The 20,971-nt window shown below is 39.1% G+C and overlaps 1 protein-coding gene across 1 annotated transcript in view; it reads right to left on the bottom strand.

Moving 5' to 3' along the window:
* STK32B (serine/threonine kinase 32B) overlaps positions 1 to 20,971 on the bottom strand; it is a 179,067-nt gene that overhangs the window by 63,134 nt on the left and 94,962 nt on the right. The window lies entirely within an intron of this gene.

Here is a 20,971-nt window from a genome sequence, read left to right as displayed (position 1 = left end):
ATCATAGAAAAGAACACTGGAAAACATATGATGACGACATTTGCTCTAAGGCTTAAAATCCAGAACAATCTCCAAATAAATTTCGTGTGTACCACTATGAATTAGCAACCAGGATGTTGTAGCTTTTGATCTCTATTGATATCGACAGGATGTGAAACGTCAATCTAGAAATGAAGGTGTGTGGTGGCTGGTGAAGTCAACCCTAAATTGCCTGGTTTTCTCAAGAAAAAAAATTAATGGCTGGTTCATTGGCTATCACTTCACATTGATAAGAGATATTTCTGAGCAAGTTACAGAAAAATTTTGAAAAAAAAAAGATGTTATGCAGCAATTTAAAACAAAGCTAGGTTCATGTTACCTGATTTCATAGCATCTGAAAGAAAACAGTCAAAAAAGAAAAGATCTGAGGAAGGCTGAACAAAAAAATTCACGGAGAGTAGAGGACAAATAGATTAGGGTTGTTTGGTTGACAGAAGAGGTCTGTAAGATGCAATGTGACAGGCATATCAAATAATAAATAGTATCTAGATGGTTGGTAGAACTCTGTTTGCTTTTTGAACTAGTTTATATTTCATAAAACTGAAATGAACTAAACAAACAGGGGTTTATTTATACAACTGAGTATTAAACTCAAGTTGATTACTACAAGACATAATTGTGTAAAAATGCTTTGGAGGCTTAAACAAAGACTTAGCCATTGATGTGAATACCAGAACTACCTGATAGAGTTCCTCCAGCTAAGATTAATCTAATTGATTTAGGAAAGCACTTCTACAGCAGGTACAGATGCTGTCTTCCCTTCACCTTTTTGAAACACACTAATAATAATGCCAAACACAAGGTCTGTGCTTTTGCTTAAACCTGTGAGAATGAAAAACTAACACTGCCCACCTGTTTCGTTCTGATTTCATATTTTGCAGCAAACATACAAACATTACAGGCTTGGTTTCTGCCATATCTAAAACTGTGATTTTGGGCTTTTGCCTATAGTTTCCCCTTATTTCATCAAAAGATTTCATGTCCTTCCAACACAGGGACAGCTGTTCTTTTCCAGTCCAAGTAGCTTTTTAATGTTATCAAAGGAAATATTTCAGTTATAACAGCTCTGGATGGGCCTGAATTCAAAAGTATAATAACTTCTAACCCTTTATTTGTTATCAGCAAAAATCCAAAGTACATTCTTTCAACTTTATGTCTGACAGATTTCACTCTGGCTCAGAGCAGGATCCAATGTATTATCACATTTCCACTCTCTTGAGCTTCTAAAATCTCACAGTAACATCTATGAGCATTTCAGTTGATGCCAGCATGATTTATTAGGAGTATTTCCACTTTTTAATGAAGATGGATTTTCTCTGAATGAGGACCATTGACATTTCAACTCTTCATTACCAAAGGCAACTTACAGAAAAAATGCAGTTGTATAAAATCTCATGAAATGAAGTCTTCGATTTTTAAAAGCAGCTCTCGATTGCTTTTATTTGAATAGACAGAAGGCACATACTCACTTTCATTCCAAGGACAGAATCTAGTATATGAACAACAGGTGTAAGTTGAAACAAGGGAAGCTCAGGCTGGATATAAAGCAAAACTTTCACCATGGGGACAGGCAAGCAGTGGAACAGGCTGCCCAGAGGGGTTGTGTGGTCACCATCCCTGGAGTTTCTCAAAACATGACTACATAAATCTCTGGGAAGCCTGGTCTGATGTCATATCTGATCACACTGTAAGCAGAAGATTGGACTAGAAGTCCCTTCCAATCTGAATATTTCCAGTGGTTCTTTAAGTATAGACAAGTTCTGCAGGGAGCAAAGAGGGCTCCTTCAGGTCAGGAGCAACTGAGTAACTTCCTATAAACTACCCCTGGCACTACCACCCATAATAAACCTCCTCCAGGGCACTGGTAATGCCTGGAGCCTATTGACAAACTCCAACAGTCACAAGATGTGCCTGTCTTGGTCTGAGTGTGGTGAGCCGATACGTACACATGTATCACTAAAATTCTTTGCCTTACAGTTAAGGCAGCCTATGCCCTTGCAGAACGATAAGGGTGTTTTTTTTCTCAGAGATTGTTTTGAAATACCCAACAGAGAAATTAAATTATATAGATTTTACATTCTCATTAGGATGCAAAAGAAGCAAGATCCAGACAAAGGCCCTTGAAGTCAATGGAAAGATTACTATGGCTTCAGTAGATATTGTTTCAACCCCAATGAAGTTTTCTCATACTCTTTTCTCTTTAGCGATGACATTCTAACTGCAAGTTATGTAGGATAAACCTTGAAATATGAAATTTAAAGGTTTATTTATTAATTATGCTGCTCAATTCTTATATTAATATTTTTTCCTTATGCAGAAGCATAAGGATTTTCCTTATGAGGCATTTGAAGTTACTGTTTTCACGAGGGGGAGGGGAGATTGTATTAAGATCACAGAAAGTCACATTAACTACTTTTTAACCTACAATGACCTTCATGATCCTGTTTGCCTTCTCTTTGTCAAAATAGTCCTGATAGTCATGACTGAAAGTGAGCATTGATTATATTATTGGGTATAGGGAATGCTATATGAAGGCTAGGAGTCTGCGTTAACTATTCGATGGAAGTGTTAAAGTATAGAAGACAGCTGCTAGCATTAAAAAAAGAACAGTAAAAACAACAACTGCTAGATAGCAACATGAAGTCATGCAGGGGTAATTCCAATAACCTCAGTTTGCTGAGTATCTGATTCTTTCAAATATTAAACTATTCTCGATTATTTGCTCATAACCCATTTATATACTATAGAACATACTTGAACCGATCCTTTTAGTTTTTATTGGTTTTTTTTTAATTTAGCTAGTCACACCAATGTTTCACATTAAATCACAAACATATACCTGCCGCATAATAATAAACTAATGTGACATGAGTAGTTCTAGACAATTTTCATTAAGATTAATATTAGCTACATAACAGTTCTTAACAGCCATAAAAATGACAATGAGTTGGGAAATGCAAGTTTTAGCTATGGATCATTCAAGTTCACGTGGGATATCACTGTATCAGAGCACTGAAGTGAACCATATCACATATTATAGAGAGATTTCTCCCAATTACAGAAAGAAATGTGAACAAATTCTGATTTTCACAGTTAGGGACCTTATTTACTTCCTATTTGATAGATTCACAAACAGTACACATCCGGTGTTCAGTTTATAAAGAAGGTGAGTGCATACATAGTATAGTTTTCTTACGGAAAATTTGTTGAAGTTTTGGGTGAAGGAAAAGTCAATCTATACTGGCCACTGTACAGCCAAGAGATTCATTTGGTCAGAGGTGTTTTGCTTCTATAAGGGTAGCACAGAAATAGTGTATCCTCCAGACCTGAACCGTGCAGAGTACCTACCAAGAGTGCTTGCTTGCGTGCGAAATAGCCTTAATAAGTCTGATGCATCCTCTCTTCCTTTCATCAACACCTCATCACTCATTTATCTTTCCAGCTTTTTGCTCCTAACGTCCTTCCTAGTTTCAAGAAATGTTCAGTAGTATTAAACCAAAATCACAGTAAGAATCTCAGAGTTCTTTGCTGTTATTTCATATCAGATGGATGGGAAAGAAAGACTTTTGACTGTTCCAGACCTCTGATTGCCACTTCACATACTCTTCACTTACATCTCACTATTAATTCCTGCCCCTTACTGTCCTTTCATAAAAGGACCCTCAGAGCCTTCTGTTCCTGCTGTAATGAATGCCATGCCATGCCATGCCCCTGTGAATCACTGTAATTTTGGAATTTAAAGACTTATTAGCTGAGAAGATATAGTATTAGATAATGAGAGATTCATGAAGAAAAAAACATCTTGTGGATGCTTGTTTGTACGAATCTGGATGTGTTTCCACAAGGCATCACATTTGACACCCAAGCTACCAGAATGATTAAGTTCAGAATTAAGGTTTCACATTTCACAGTGTCTGACTAGAACAGGAATGAAAAAACAATGTCTGTTAATAAAAGCCACTGGTCATAGTGTGGACAGCACATGCAGAAACAAATGATTGAGATGACAAAAAATTAAAGTACTGGTCCTGATCTTCACATATTTAATTTTGGGCTAATTCACTGACAACCAAAACCAAGCTAGACAGGTAATTTATTGTTGCATGGCTTTAGCTGAGCTGGGGTATTTATAGGAATAAACTAAAAGGAATGCACCTTTTTTAGCTATATCTCTCTTGAGTAAGGAGAAAATTCCAGCACAGCTGAGATCCACTAATTCTGCTTGAAAGCGAAATAAACTGCTGTTTTGCACTAGGATGTCCATGCATAAATTTATCTTCTGAGAAGCAAAGGGTACAATAATTCATTCAATCAACGCAGCCATTTCCATTTGCACTTTCTGGAGCCTGTTATACACAAAGGACTTGCAGTGTCAAAGGGCATTGCTTCCAGTGTCCTGTTCTAGTCTGAAATGCCAAAAAGCCTAAAATAATAATTGGTCTAAACACTACCTAGTGGAACTTACTTAGTCAGCCCCAGGAAAAAAAACCAAAATATGCATTTTAGACTCCAAATAAGGCATGGAGCCAAATTTTTAGTTTTGTAGTGATTTACTAGATACAGCTTTAGAATCATCAAATTCCAGTAGAAGACTGGGGGGGGGGGGGGGTGTCTAATAACTATATGTATGTGCATAGATAGATGTCAGATGTCTTAGAAAAATTAACTCTTTCATTCAAGAAGGGCTCAGACTAGCAAACATTACAACTTGAAAGGTAATCTGGTATTATCACAGTGTTTTGATGTTTTTATGATATATTAATTATATGTTTAAATCTCACAGTATTCATTAAGGCAACTTCTCTGTCTATAAATTAATAGAATTCCACAGAATTCTGTGTGAAAACAATGAGTAAAGGCTTCAGGATTTGAAAATCATTCCATAAAACTGAAACACCTTTGTCAAGATTCTGTACATGGAATCAGAAACAATATATTTATGACCAATCAGAAATATGTGATTTTGTTATTATACAATCTGTGATGCATCATTCATAAACCTGAGTTACTCAGCAAGTCAGTAGGTCTTGCAAAAAAAAAAAAAAAAAAAAAACAAAACAAAAAAACCAAAAAACCACAAACCACCCCAAACCTTTTTATTGAGTCTTTCTGTTTAAAATCTCTTTTATTTGAAATCTTTTGTTTTCTCTACAATTCCCACTCCTGGGGCTTTATTGCAGAAACAGAAAATCCATAACTACTTCCAACTAATTATGGTATCATGCATTCATATGATACTAATCAGAATCCTATCACTCAGCCCATTATCACACTTCGGAGCCTTTTCCTTCTGTGTGGCAACCTGTGTGGCAGCAAGACCATTTTCTAGTATGTATGCAAGATATAACTGGTGTAATAATTATGACAAGTGAAAAAGTTGTCACTAATGAAGGCCTCTGAAGACCCTGCCTCTTCCTATGTACCTCTAAAAAGTGTCTGGACACCTGTCTTAAGGCTTGAGATTGTGGTACCTGGGTACACAATAAAATGGAACTGTGATGCTGAACATTATGGTGCCTGTGGTTCCTTTTTAGTTTAGTACTATTTTCTACCAGGTGTCCATGAAGATCTTGGATTTTCTTGGCACTTGTACTAGTCAATTTTATATCACTTTGAAAATAAAGCTGTCAAAGAAGGCACCGAAACGTGCTTATTTACAAATACATCAACTGGAGCAAGCTTGTTATTTTCAGATGTTATCTCCATCTAGAAAAATACAATTTTTATCTTCAATTCCCTACTTGTAACAATAGGTGGCAGTAATGATATCTACATTTGTCTGAATGGCCAGTGGTCTTTGGAAGCACTGCGCTTGTCAATTTTATCTTAGAGAAATAATTGTAGTAGACAGTTATCCCAGGCTGAAGAAAATGACCTTTTTAAAAAGAGGAATCCTATACTGAACCTTTCATATTTCTGGGTATATATAGCCGGATAATAGTCTTCTTGAGTAGGTACAGCTCCTGAATTTGCACAGATGCTAAATTAAAATAAAAATATTCAGCGCAGAGTATTTCATTACACTGGTTTTCCTGAAGATCCAATATGACTTTATCACAGAGGTAATTATATACTGCATTAGCAAGAAAAATAGGTGAAGGTTCTTACACGCTATAAAAGCTGGAAAGCTTTGTCTAAAGGAGAACATGAACCTGTACTTTACCTCCTCTGTATTGCATTGTATAATGTCTCAGACACTGGGATTGGAAAGTACCGCTGTGGGCATATAAACCAAGCTCGTACATAACAAAGCCCAGACTATGTTATCAAGCATTCCTCGCTGGACACAGCGGCTCTTTTCCAAGTGAACATTAACCAACATAAACAGCTTTCAGGCAGTCCGATGGTTAGTTTTCATCTCACCTGAAGGACCTAAAGCAGCAACAAATATACCACTTCCTTTGCCAGAACTGCTTGCCAGAGCTAACGCTAGACATGACTACAGCCCTCAGACTTTTGGGAGCTCTGAGGGGAACCTCAAACAAACAAAACATCACCACATTTCAAATAAAAAGTCTTTTCAGCCAAATGCTTCTCAGATCACATGGAGGAGTCATGCAGAATCACCGTGTAGCAGTAATTTGTTGATAATCTCACAGCCAGTGACTAATCTTTTCTATGTTGTAGCGTCAAGTGTTGCTGAGACCTTCTGTGCATACGAGTACAAGGGTCATACTCCTACGCATGAATTAGCTTTCAAGAACAGGAGTCACCTCTGATAACCAGGGGAAGCGCATGACTCATTAGACACTAACTGGAGTGTGGCATTTGGAAAGAATTACCTGGGCCAGCAGGAAAACGTATACATTGCAATGGCGATGCTTCTTTCCATGATACCATGCGAGAGCTTTTGACTAAGAATAAGGGGGAGAATGTACTCAGCATGTACTCTGCCAGCAATTACAGGAATATAGTTTCCTTCCAGTAGAAGGCATAGGTCCCCTTCCAATATACACAAGCAGATATCCATGTGTAAAGATAAATAAGAGAAGAAATTGATTACATTTGTCCTCTGCCTAAAGATAAATCAGGAAAGTGTTGTTAGTGATAAGCACATTTGGCTTTCTGTTGTAAAAAAACTAACATCAAAAGTATGATGTTTTGCAAGGGCTGAAATTCATATTTCCTTTGTTTTTCACTGCATGAAATACAGAGTAGAAGCATTCAGATGTATCACATCTCCAAGGGTTTACTCTGCATATCAGACAAACTAAAAAAGAAAATAAACAGAAACACATACATGTGCTTAAGTCAGCCACTGTTCATAGTGTGTCATTACTGGAAAATATCCCTAAAATTTCTCCTAAAAGCCCTGCCAACTTCCGTACATAAAAGTCTATCAAATGACTGTTAAAGCAGTATCCTCAATATCACATTGTTTTAACAACTGTTTCCTTCATCCATACCATAGTGCAATTAATTACAGCCAACGTGTCTGGCAAAGTACTGCAGCATGGTGGACTGCACACGCAGCCAAGGAAGGTGACAGCAGCTTCCAAAGTTTTCAGGTCTTCAGTGAGTGCCTGGGCAGCCGTCCCTTTGATGCAGCAGTGAAACTTCCCATTAAGCACATTTTCTGCTGATCCAAGTTTCAGCACTACAGTGCAGCGAGGAGAAGGGCTGTAGACCAGCAAGCAGAAAACAACTATGCAATGCTCTCTTGTTCACTCTGACCTGAAACGCTAAATCCTGTCACGAACGTCAGATTCCCCATCACTCTCTGTCCTGATTTTGGCTGGCACAGAGCTCATTTTCTTCTTAGTAGCTGGTGCAGTGCTGTGTTTTGGATTTGGTGTGAGAACAATGTTGATGGCACACTGATGGTTTTAACTATTGCAGGGTAATAATTATACTAAGTCAAGGACTTTTCAGTTTCTTGGGCCCTGCCAGTGAGAGGGCTGGAGGGACATGAGAAATTGGGAGGGGACACAGCCAGGACAGGTGACCTGAACTAGCCAAAGGGATATACCATACCATATGATGTCATGTTGACTATATATAAGCTGGGGGAAGAAGAAGGAGGGGGTGACATTCAGTGTTATGGCTTTTGTCTTCCCAATCACGGTTACCCGTGCTGCAGCCCTGCTCTCCTGGGGGTGGCTGAACCTGCCTGCCAGTGGGAAGGGGGGAATGAATCCCTTGTTTTGCTTTCTTTTGCATGCAGCTTTGGCTTTACCTATTAAACTGTCTTTATCTCAACCCATGAGTTTTCTCACTGTTAATTCTTCTGATCCTTTCCCCATCCCACCACAGGGGAGTGAGCGAATGGCTGCTTGGTGAGCGATTGGGGCTTGGTAGCCAGCTGGGGTTAAATCACAACACCCTCACTGTGGCTATTATCTCCTGCTGGCTCGTACCCATGAGCCATGGTTATAAGTATGTGGGGCTTTATTCCTCAAATTGACTGCATCAGACTTCATAATATACACAACCAGGACATATCACAGAGAGGAAGGCTGAATGTGTTCCACAGTCAAGTGAGCTGTGATGTCCTGCATATGCTTCCTCTTCTGGGTGGTTTTATAGATTTAATACACATGAAAATTAGCTGCAGTAGACCAGGATGGGAGATGCAGAGCCTACGCTTGAAAAGAAAATTCTATTTGGTAAATGATTAAAACCCCTGACCTGCTACAACCTAAAATGTCAGTAGCAGCTGGCAGGTCTTCTTGTGAAGTCCACCAACAGGTGAATTCTATGAAATAGAGTGGCAAATATCTGATTTTATGGTGCATTTTCTCCTTCCAACAAATCTTTAATGTTTTGAACAGGAGTCTCATGACACTTTTCTACCCTCCTGCCTCACCTATCCTTGAAAGGAATGTAATAATTTACCTCTGAGAATAACTTTGGATGTTTTCAAGAAGGAACATTTACAAAGAAACTCACACACCAATAAACATGTCTATTCATGCAGATTGCTGTTTAAGATAGGTGAGACTTGACAGGCTACATTTGACCCTAACTACAACTCATATTCCAGTGCCCCACCTTTTTGAGACGTCTCCCTGTTCTAAGAGATGTCAACAACAAAGTGCTTGGAATCAAACAGCCAAATTTTTCAACTCCTCCTGATGAACCTCAATAAGGACTGAAGGACTAGCAATATCAATTGAATCCACAGACTGTAGCAGCAACATCCTGGTGAAGATTACTTGGTAAGAATATAGTATAGGTGAAGGTGTGTTTAAAGCAGAGAAACTGCTGTTACAGTAACTACTTGCCTTGAAATTATTGTAAGGATTATTCTTGCTGCTTACTCAACTGAAAATAGAAATGTGATTCAGCTCTCAGATTAAGATACTTGGATTAGGTCCTATTGTGAATTAGGCATCTATATCCGCATTTATATTCAATGGATGTATAAACAACATGGTCATTGGAGTGTGAAGAGCCATTCAGATGACTGTCTATTTTTGGAAGAACTGAATAGCTTTTTGGATTCCATTGGGCTGTGTTGAATAGGTATCCACTGGCTTGGGCAGCCAACTTAAAAAAATACAGACTCCTGGATTTTGATCTTGGTGAACTGTGGAATAAGTTTTTAAAAACATAAGAAACTTCTTGCATGCTGTGTGGAATTAGGAAACAACTGGGGATATTCTCAACTGGAATTATTGTAATGTGTTATCACAGAAGCACAGGCAGATATTTAAGCCTCTTGCAGGAGTCACACTTCTGGCGCTCATTGTCTTGTTTGACGTCATCTCACACCACTGAGAACCCAGTCCTTCATACATGATAAATTGTTCTGTAGTTAAAATACCTTGCACGCTTAAGATTTTTTTTTTAATTGCTGCCATCAGACAAAACATCTTCCTTATTACAACATGAAAGCCTCTGAGGCTCTGTATGGTCTTCTAGCTATGTGAAGGTAAGAGGGGGAGGTCTGAGCAAGAAGCCCAGGGGTTCCTTGCTTCCCACCAGACAGGTGGCCGTCACAAGCCCAGCTGTTTGTGGGTTCCAGGGAACCTTGCACTGCCACACAGAGCTGCTTTTGTACAACTGGAGCCACATTTCATCTCAGGGAGATACAACCTTGTGTGATGTAAGGAAACTGGTGACCAAGTATTTCTTAAGAGGGAAGAGCTGGCAGTGACTGAGCGCCACCAATCTTCCCATTAACTAAAGAGTTATTATATGTTCAAAAATATAGACAACTAAGAAATTCAGTTTCTCAGCTTTAGATCTCATAGGTAATTCCTTTTTGACACTGTATCTTTCAAAAGCAAATATTAAACAATAATTATAGGTTAAAAGGCTGTTGGCTGGAAATGGACATCCTTATTTCTATGCTCATAATTCTTAGCTTCAGCAGTAGAGGTACTCTGGGACTCAGGGAAACAAGCTGGTACTTTAATTAGTGTGCAGCTCTCTATACATGTGTAAGTGCATGTGTTTGCATTAGGGTCCATCTGTAGAGTGTTTCTGTGGCTGAGTAGGTTTGCAGAAGAAAGTTTAAGGAGCATCATCAGGGGAAAATTCTGCAGTACCTCAAATTAAGAGGCAAGCTGCAAGTCTCTGTAGATTTTATAGGCAGAAGTCTAGATAACTGAGACATTTAATTAGCTAAGAAACACAGCATTCTGGCAATAGGTTTTCCACTCGGGAAGTCTGGCTAAGTGATTATATTAGTAATTGTTATTGATTGTTGACAATAAGTCAATTATTGTTTATTGACTTGCATTCAAAATAAACTTCTGACACTCATTAAGTAGGCCTATTGATCTGATATTTTTAAAGAGGACCACATATTAATTTTTGTAGCAACCTGAGAGAGCAACATAGCAAATCTAAATCTGCATTTCCCCACATCAGCACTTTTTCTAGGAATATACAGAGAGATTGATTTTTATGCCAGTGTATTAATTCTTATCTGCAGAACTCTGTGCAAAGTTTTTCACAGTCGGTGAATAAAGCTGTTTGACAACGACCAAGACAGCCATACTCAAAACCACTCAGACTTCAGTAAGCCTTACCCCTCTGACCTGGAATTCATACACTGGCATCAACCCCTGTTTCCCATGTTACTGCACCCTCTGACTTCATGGTGCCTCTCTCCCACATTCTGCACTCTCTCTGGTCATTCCTGATTTTGGCTTTTAGGGTCTGACCCTCCCCACTGCAGCTTTCCCTTGTCCATACCCCACACCACACTCTGCACTCCCTGGTCCTTCTTCAGCCCTCCCAGTGCTCCTGTGGACATGTCCTCCACACTTTACACAGGTAGATGGTGTCCTTTTACTTCTTGGTACCCTCAAACCCATGTATCTTGCCAACAATTTCTTTTTTTCTTGCTACTGCCTCTCCAAAGTGTAGCTGCTCAGCTGGCTGAAAAATCATCCATGTCCACTGAAGGTCCAAACTGTGAACTCATGGGCCAGACATTGAAAGCTCAGTATAAGACTTTCTGACAGGGTTGTTAAATTAAAAAAATGATACCTTCTGTGCTGTTATTTTTCTTGTGGTGTCTTTTATCATTCCAGTTCCATTGCACATCATTTGACATTGAATGATAACAACTACAGAGAAAGATGAGATTTTAAGCAGTGCTGGATTTTACTAAAAACTAACCAAGTTTAAGGACTGAATAAAGCCAGAGAAAAATATGGTTTGAACCAAAGAAATGCTTGCAATCTGAGCTAAACCTGACAGCAGAGTAAAAATAATATCTGTGTAAAGAAAGATGGCCCACAGTTTTATCATAAGAAACTCATATTTATCTTCTGAAGTACCCGTGCTCAAAATTAAACCCCCAAACCTAAAAAAAAGTGTGAAATATGCAATAAGACTATCGCTGAAATAAACCGCGAGACTATAACATGATTATACACAGAATAGTCACTGTGAAAGGAAAAAAAATGAGAAGCTCCAGCCTTGTATTGTTTTTAATCATTAGACTAGAAAGCAACTCCTCTGCATTCAAAACAGCACCAGAGTTTCATGTGTATAACAAGATGAACAATTAAATGACTGAATAAAAACTTGTAGCCACTGGAGAGAGGTTATTTCTCATACTTGTTAGCCTGACTGTAAAAATTATTTTGATCATCAGTGTAAAAAGTGACCAAATTCACCAGAATCTAATGTGATAAATTTTGGTTCATTGAAAGTGTACTGCCTACCAAGTGCTGTTCCTACCTTACAAGGTCCCAGTTTGGCACCGTAATTTAAGGTCTTTCCCAGCTGACAGCAGTTCTGCAAGTGCAAGAACACCACAACAGATGAATTGCAGGCTTGCCTCGTCTCCTCTGCTGCAGGGAAGTGCAATTATCCCTAGTGGATCAGTAGGAAATTCCCCTGGGGATGAATGTAAGCTGTGTGTGCACATGTTGGGAGAAGCAGAGGCACATCAGTAGGACTGTCTGTCATACAGCTAAAGCTGTGCTTTCTCCTCTGTAAAACCCATCCAGGGGAGTTGGGACAGGATTTCACAGATGATACAGAATTGTTTGAAAATAACCTCGATGCAGTGCCCTGAGCAGCTCCTAAAAAAGGATATAGAAAATAAATGCAAGAGAAAAAAAAATTGAGAAGGCAATTTCAGCAGAACAAATCTCATGGCAATCTGTACCTTAATTACAGTTCCTGCCCACCAGATGATTTGTTTTCAAAGATGAAACTCTGTCAGACAATCAGTGTTACAACTCCCACTCTTTCTCATTCCTCTGTATATCTGCTAAGTCAAAAATCGTACAAAGCAGGCCACATCTCACCTGAAATATCAAAGCTGTACAGAAAGCTGCTGAATGCATTTCTAAGACATGAAGGAAGCTTAAATACTTGAACTAAATGCCTTCTACCACACCAGGGACAATCTGCTCAATTCCTGAGATATAAAAGACTACAGCAGTCGTGAGGAAATAATGTAAATGTTTCCTTAGGTCTTTGTTATTTTGCTGCATATTAAAACAAAACTTACATTGCAAGAAAATCTCCAAGGGAATGATAGAATTTTTTATGTATGTATTGCTCATCCAAGCTGAAAAAATGTTGCAACCATTAAAGCCGAAACTGGAGAAAGAAGCAATTGTCCATATGTTGCTATTGGTTCATTCTTTCCTGAGCCTGAAATTTACAGTCTTTTTCCATATTCCCTCTCTCCATGCACATACTTTATTCAAAGATTTTCAATTTCTTCACTGACTACAAACAAAAAAATGCCTCAAGCACATTGCATAGAAATCTGCCACTTCAGTGGAGGGAATATGCCTTGTGTACAGTCATGATGTGAAATTTCCAAGATGCAAACATATTGAAATACTTTCAATAAAACATTAACACCAAAGCTTTGGAAAAAAGGATCAATGATGTATCAGAGGGGGTTAGCTCTTTTTCTCTCCACTGTTAATTAAGACTTCACTCCATTGCTAATTTGATGTTGCTGGTGAGAGGAGCTTTTGTTCAGCCTCTCCTCTGCTCCCAGCTGGCACGGGGAGGTCGGGGCAGCAGCACCATCCTGGGATGGCAGGTGAGGGGTGAGAGGTCACAAAACTAGGGTAAGCCAGGCAGTGCCATATGAGGCGGGCAATTAATACTGTGGATACTGTATTGCCTCTCTAAAAGGAACACCTAATCATTGTAATTACTTACTCAAATTTACTTAAATGTAGTTATTAATACTCTTGGTTATTATATTTAGAATTACAATATCAACATACTATTAATACAGTGGTCTTTGCAAGTACACATAAATTAGGAGCAGATGCCTACACCAAAATCGCTTGAAACTTTAAAGCAACATTACAAAAATTTGTAATGGATTTCTGTGAAAGAACGGTAGCTCTGATAACACACTGCATTGGCCACAAAGAAACTAGCAGTGTGCTAAAGCAGAAAACGAACATAAATCAGATCAGATTTTTGGATGGAGACCTGAGATAATCTTGAATATAGATCTCTGCTTCAATTCTGTCAGCACCCTCTGCTTCAGAATCTGAATCCTTGAAAATGATTCATGACCAAAATTTTAATACTGAGGAGTGGGGGAAGGAAGGAAGAAAACCATTTAATTTCATTATCCATCAATAGGCTGCTAATTCACAGAGATGAGGGATGTTTAGTATTTTAATACATATGTGCCCTGAAGACTACTTGTGTAAGACTTCTTTTCCTAAAAGGCATGTTAACATAAAGGGATAATTAAAGAAAAGCAGAAGGAGGGGAAAAACAGTAATGCAGACAGGTGATGGCAGCTGATTTAGGTGGGGGTGCACCCTGCAGGAGCCAAACCGACTGTATTCTCTCTGTCACAGTGACTGGAAAGTGGGAAATGCAGAGCATGGCACTGGCATAGTGGTGGACTACACTGGTGGAATATCTACATGGACTTTATGTCTTTCCTACGAGCATGGTCTACAGAAAAGGCTGTGCTGAGCCCAGGCATCAGTAGGACCTACTGGTATCTCCAGGATGCTGGCTATGATGCTCACTGCAGCATCTGTGTTAGGTAATTCCCTAGTAGCTTTTTGTTGACCATCTTCAAAAAGATTTGTACCTCCTTGATGTGGCAGAATCTGAATTTGCTTGGGTCCCAGTTTCTCTACGCTGTCTCCTGTTCTTGTGTACCTAGCCATGAACAGCATGAAGTGCTGATTCCCTCTATGGAAATGCTTTATCTTGCTGCAAGAGAGCTGTGTTTTCCAGTAGTGAGGAGTATAGAGCTACAACTAGTAGGAGCAAGTCAGACACGTATAAGTCAACAATACCCTAGTGATGGCATTGTGATTTTAGAGTTTCAGAAAAAATGAGATTTTTCATGTTTATTTTGTTGGTTGCAGCTAAATGACAGAGAGGTGAGGAAGGATTCAGGAAAAATCTTTAAATCACTGTGTAATAATTACAATTCAGATAAAATTGTTTGAAATTCTTTCTAGTTGCATTATAGAAGAATTAGTAAGACATAACTTTTTCTTCTAGGTGCATGCCATACATTCCTCTATGTCTACATTATATCTAAACTTGCCATTTTTAAACAGAGAAGCAAGCAATAAGAAAACTAACTACAATCACAGAACTTATTTTTCTTAGAGAAGGACACATTCTCTGGAGCTGTGTACAGCAGAAACAAACACTTAGGGTGGGCTTGACTTAGCTTATCTTTGGTCACTGGAAGTTTTTCACCTAATGCAAGGATAGTTGGCCAAGCTCAGTCTACAGTTCCTATCTTCCCTCTCCTAACATTGACCAGACACCTACATTTAAAATTATGAAGGACTTATGAGATGAGTTTTCCTTGGTTAAACAAAATATTTCATGTAAGCGCATTATTACAATTTTGCAATAATGAGAAGGAGGAAGATGAAAGGAAGGGTCAAGGGGAAGCGTCATCTAGTCACTTGAAAACTGTAAGGAACCAAGCAACCCCGTGCTGACTGAACAAGGATCACTCCGCAATGGGGTATGAAAGGACTGAGGGTGTGATGGGTGTCTTCTGGTATTTCACCTGACTAATGAAGGGAGAGTGGGCTGTGCCTACAACAAAAGAATATACTACTGCCAGTGGCAGGACTGGAGCACCTGGTGCGGCATCATGCATCTCAATGTTCCCTGTGTCTCTTCCCCAATATAGGCAGTTTTACTTCATTAGTGATTTAGCCTCTGGATATTGAAATCTTTGTCTGTTTCCAAATCAACTTCATTTATTTGCAGTATGTCACCTGGTATATCAAATAACTTTTTCTTTTACTGTTGCCAAACAGAAGTAAAATTGATTTGTTCTTGTAGGTAGAGAACTCTGTTCAAAAGTTGAAAGGCTTGTTCTCTGCGTATTCATATCCTGTGATATCTAATTCTTTTTTTAAGAACATGACTGAAATTTCAATACCTTTTATGCCTACAATTTATGAATTGCTCTCTTTTTGATCAGTGCTGGTTCATAAGCATTCAGCAGGTTTTCTGTGATTTGTGGTTTGCATGGTGGGGTTTTTTTGGCTGGTTTTGATATGTTTTCTAATTTGCTTCTCTTCTGTCACTCATTGCTCAGTTCCTGCAGGTTATCCTTGGAAATAAAGTGGGCTTGGGCTTGTTTAAAGAACATAGTAAAATGATACATAATAGACATGGGAAGACAAATTAAGAAAATTCAATGGACAGGCCTCTTGACTTGTCATAATCTTTGGTAGTACTTATGAATAGTAGTCATATTACGGTTATTTTTTCCTATTTCATCTATTTCAGACTCTAATACATTTTCTGCTTCGTTCTTCACCAGGAAGAAAAAGACTACTAGTATGAGCTGAAATAGGTAAGGAACAGCATCCTGCTAAATCTGAGGTTGGCACTATTCTACCTGTGACATCTGTCAAGAACAACAAAGGGCAAATTTCCATTTTCAAATAATTTCCAAACCTATTTACTGATTACATGCTAAATGAACAGTGTTATGAAGGGAACATTCTAGATTAGAGTTTGTTCTTTTGGTGTATGGTGTCGCAAGTGAGACTGGGAAAGCTCCTTTTAAGGAAGAGTCTAATCATTTAGACATCTTATTTCGCCAGAGTGCTGGACACCTTGAAAGGCTCGGCGGTAATGAACAGGCATCTCCTACACCACAGCCCTGCCTAGCCATGCTGAAAGAAGAGTACATCTTCTTTAGCTGGTAACAGCAAGACACCCTTACTCTGCAGTGGATCAGCTGGAAGAGGAAAATGTAATGCTCAATTTGTCACCATTTTCCATTAGCTTTTGTCCACCCTGCACTGCTGTTGAGTAGCTGTTCAGAGCTGCAATAGTTCCTGGTACTGCTCTCCATTGGAAGCACAATTTGCAGGAATGGAAAAGAGAGTGGTGATCACAGTAGCCACACAGGCCTGCCAAGCTGGAACGATTCCAGTCATATTGTGCTTCAACTGAAAATTTATATGTATGTTTGTATATGTACACATACACAGACAAAGGGTTTTGCATTAACACACACACCCACCCTGAAATAAAAAAGCCCTGGGCATGCAGATCAAACATCTAGTCCAGTATCCTAAAATTGTGCTGTAATTTCCTTTCCAGACACCTGCCACATCCAGCCTACTTTCTGAGCAGATGAAAACCGACAGAGCCAAACAACGATGAAAAGTTGTAAGGGCAATGCAGTTAACACTTGCCCCCTTAGAAAAAAGAAAAATAATTTTATTGGCACCAGCGCGTGACTTGGTCAGCAGCCGCAGCACCGCAGGGCCAGCGTTGCTCTGAGCCAAGGCGCTAGCTGCAAGAGCATCCTGGGAGAGACAACAATGCTGGAGCTACTGCTGGAAAAACTAGCTGAACGAAAATGGGCAGCCTACTTTGGTAAGGAAGCAGGTGTTTTTATTGAAATCTATGAACGGCAACTTTTGTGAAAGGAGGATGTTGAGTTACTCATTGCTGAAATAAGTTTATTCAGCCTTTGATGGGAAAACTTTTGTCCAACACATTATTCACTGGTGTTATACAAGCAGTGCTGGAAAGAATGTGTTTAGTCATACTGTCTTGAAACAGCAGAATGCCGGATTTGATTCAACATTTGAGAATGAATGAGACCATGTGAACGGTCAGAAGACTTTCTGTGTGTACTGTATCCAAGAGTCTATAATAGACACCACTCATCCAACTTTCAAAGTATTATTTTTTCATTTAAGAACTGTAGATAAAATACTATTACAGCAAGGCTGTGAGGAAATCAGGTTTTGTGATGTAGCCATCACCGGTGACCAACAATTTAGAGATATCTCAAGTTAGCTGTTGTACAAGTGAAAAATTTGCCCAGAATAGTCTTCAAATCATAGCTTGAAACTTAGAACTTTTCTTTTTAGCTTTTTTATAATTCTGGCTGAATTCTATGTAAATGCAAACATTTACAATAGAGCTGTGAGACACACAGTGCAGCATTCATTGTTGCACCACAATAAATAAATGCACTATTGCAGGACTGTGTGTGAAAAATATGGATTTTATATACATGGATATGATTAATAAAAATGACAAGTTTCATAAACACACCAGAACAACAGTTGGGTTTACACTATTTATGCTTAAAGTTGCCCACGCAGAAACGTTTTTGTTGCTGAAATGATTACCACATTCGAAGTACACAACACCAACCACATTAGCAAATACAGAGTCAGTGCAAAGCATCTCTGAGAGGAACTGTCATAGCACTGATCTGGACACTTCTACATCCATTCATGCATGCCTGATAATTCCTGTCCCCTTCCTTACCACTTTCTTTTATAGCAAAATCCTGGGGCTACAGGTTAATTTTGAAAAAAAAACATTCTGTCATATTGCCAGATGCAATAGTAATGGAAACCTGAACACGTTTCATACACATCTGTAAATATTGAGGAGGAGTTAAATTCCTGACTCACACATCATATATTCAGCTCTTCATACTACCGCAATCTGAAAATCCACATACCCAGTCTGATGAATCATTCAACTATTCTTTCTTTGTAGCCCAGACAGAATTTAGTAGGGGGATCTCTCAATGACTCTGTGACTCACTAACCTTTTTTTTTTTTTTTTTCTGCCAATGCACTCATCTAAAAATGAAAGATCTAATACAGTTTTGTAGGTTGGCATGTGAGTGCTGCCTGGAAGCACTTGGTCACAATGATATTGCTGAGGTCTGCTACCACAATGTATAAACACCAACCAGCTGACTGGTTTCATCTCTGATTGAGACAATGTATTTGCAACGATAAGGTAATGGCTACACATCTCCTCACTGTGCATCTCTGCTGGCTCAGCTCCTGAGCTAATTTAAATCACAATTGTGCTCTTAATGCCAGCCATGCTATAAAGATTTATGGCAGCTGAAGACCTGTCCCACAGAGTGCTGTTCCAGATGACGGTGAGGCAGAAGGCAGAATGTGCTGGGACTCTCCTGGCTAAATAACATGTTCACTGACATGTGGGTCATTTGGGATTTTACAGTAATTGGTGGGAAGATGAGAGGCAAAAGGCTCCTCATACCACATCTGGGTGATTTGGGCAGTAAGCAATGAAGTGGCAGAACCACACTCAGATCTCAGGTCTGCCAGCTTCAAAATAAACATCTCTTCTATAATGCAGCAGAGTCCTGAACTAGATCTTTTATACCTTAAACAATAATCCTAGCTAACCATCCAGTGACTTACCAGCTAACTTAGCCACAGACTAAGAAACAGGTATTTTGACACGTCTGTTTTTGTGAAAACTTTTGGTGTAGAGTGAAAGCAAAAATGAAAGCCTGGAACTTACCCCCACATGGAGCCAACAACTAGCTCCAGACCCTAGGAAAGGACATTTATTTAGGATTTTTATGAGATGATAATTTGGCCTGCACAGCTTGCTCAGCAGAGCTCAAGGGAATTGGTGGTACCACGAGAACTTGGTATAAATTTTATTACCCAGCTCTGTGAATGCAGATCAGTCAGGTCAGGAGAGCGCAGAGGGCTGCACTGGTACCTCTGCCACTGCCTGGCTGCTCCTCCAAACAGCAAAGTGGAGGTGTCCACCTGGCACACACTCAGTCTGGCACTCAGATGATGGCTGAGTTAATAGCAACTCATTATTTTGGCCGCCTTCTTTCACAGGTTTTCCCACAAACATGTCACCACCTACTTTTGAACACCGCATTATGGTAGCCACTGTTCAAGACAGAGAAGAGGTGTGTAATTTCAAACACTAAGTATGCAAAAATAGCCCTAAATTCTCCATTTATACAGAAGGTAGGCAACAGTTCTCTATCTCAAGCTAATCTTGTTTCAGAAATCAGTAAACACCACAGGAAACACCATGCCTTCCCCTGCCTTTGTGCGAATCAACAAGTGTTGAAGCCAATGATGTCACTCTACACTACAACCAAAGCAAAAGAGAAAATTAAGCAAAATTAAGGGTGTACTAGTCATGATTAATACAGAGGAGAACAAAGTGTCTTGCCCATTTTCACAGCTGGACCATGGCAATGCAGACACTGTCACAAAAAATATAAAAAGCTTCAATGCAGACCTTCATTCTCTCAAGATATCTGCCACCTTTCACAGGCCTTTCTGTGAAACATTGTTAAGTCATAGGCTTGTAGCAAAATACAAATTTTGATTATGAACTGGATTCTCTTATGAATGTTTTGACAGCTTATTTGCATAAAATGTGTCAACATTAAAATGAGGGTGAGAAAAATGCTCGTCAACATTCCTTAAGGCATAGAAACAAAGGTCAGCTGAAATTCTGAGCTCCATTTTTAAAATATTCACTGAGAAAGGAAAACGTATGCAAAATACATGGAAATGTACTAAAATAATAATAGTGTGTTAAAGGTACAAAGTTTCAGAAATTGCTTGCAACGTTTGTGGGTGTTTTAATTGCAAGCAAAACAACTGCTGCAATATTTACTTAAATTTTGTCTTGTACAGTTTCAGTAATACAGAACACCCATCTACCACTGTACCTCAGATCAGAGAGATTTTATACAGACCCTCCCTCTTCAGAAAGTCAGATCATGCTTTTTATTAGTTCTTTATTGCAAAATCATGAAGCAGCTCTGAATGGGATGAAAATTCTCAAATAATATATTTGAAGGAACTTGTTTATACTGGACACTAGAAGATCCTATTACCCTCTACAGCTACCTGAAAGGAGGTTGTAGGTGGGGGGCAGGTAGGTTTCTTCTCCCAGATAACAAGCTGGACAGTAGGAAATGGGCTCAGGTTGTGCCAGGGGAGGATTAGACTGAATATTAGGAAACATTTGTTCCCTGAAAGAGTGGTCAAGCGTTGAAGCAGGCTGCCCAGGGAGGTGACAGAATCAGCATCCCTGGAGGTGTTTAAATAACACATAGTTGTGGTACTTAGGGACATGGTTTAGTGATGGACTTGGCAGTGCTGCATTAACAGTTGGACTTGATGATCTCAACGGTCTTTTCCAACCTAAATGATTCTACAATTCTCTGATGCTATGGCACAGCTTAGTTTAGTTT

Source organism: Falco biarmicus, chromosome 1 (genome assembly GCF_023638135.1).
Source record: "Falco biarmicus isolate bFalBia1 chromosome 1, bFalBia1.pri, whole genome shotgun sequence".
Classification (NCBI taxonomy): domain Eukaryota; kingdom Metazoa; phylum Chordata; class Aves; order Falconiformes; family Falconidae; genus Falco; species Falco biarmicus.
This window is presented reverse-complemented; position numbering and strand designations above follow the sequence as displayed.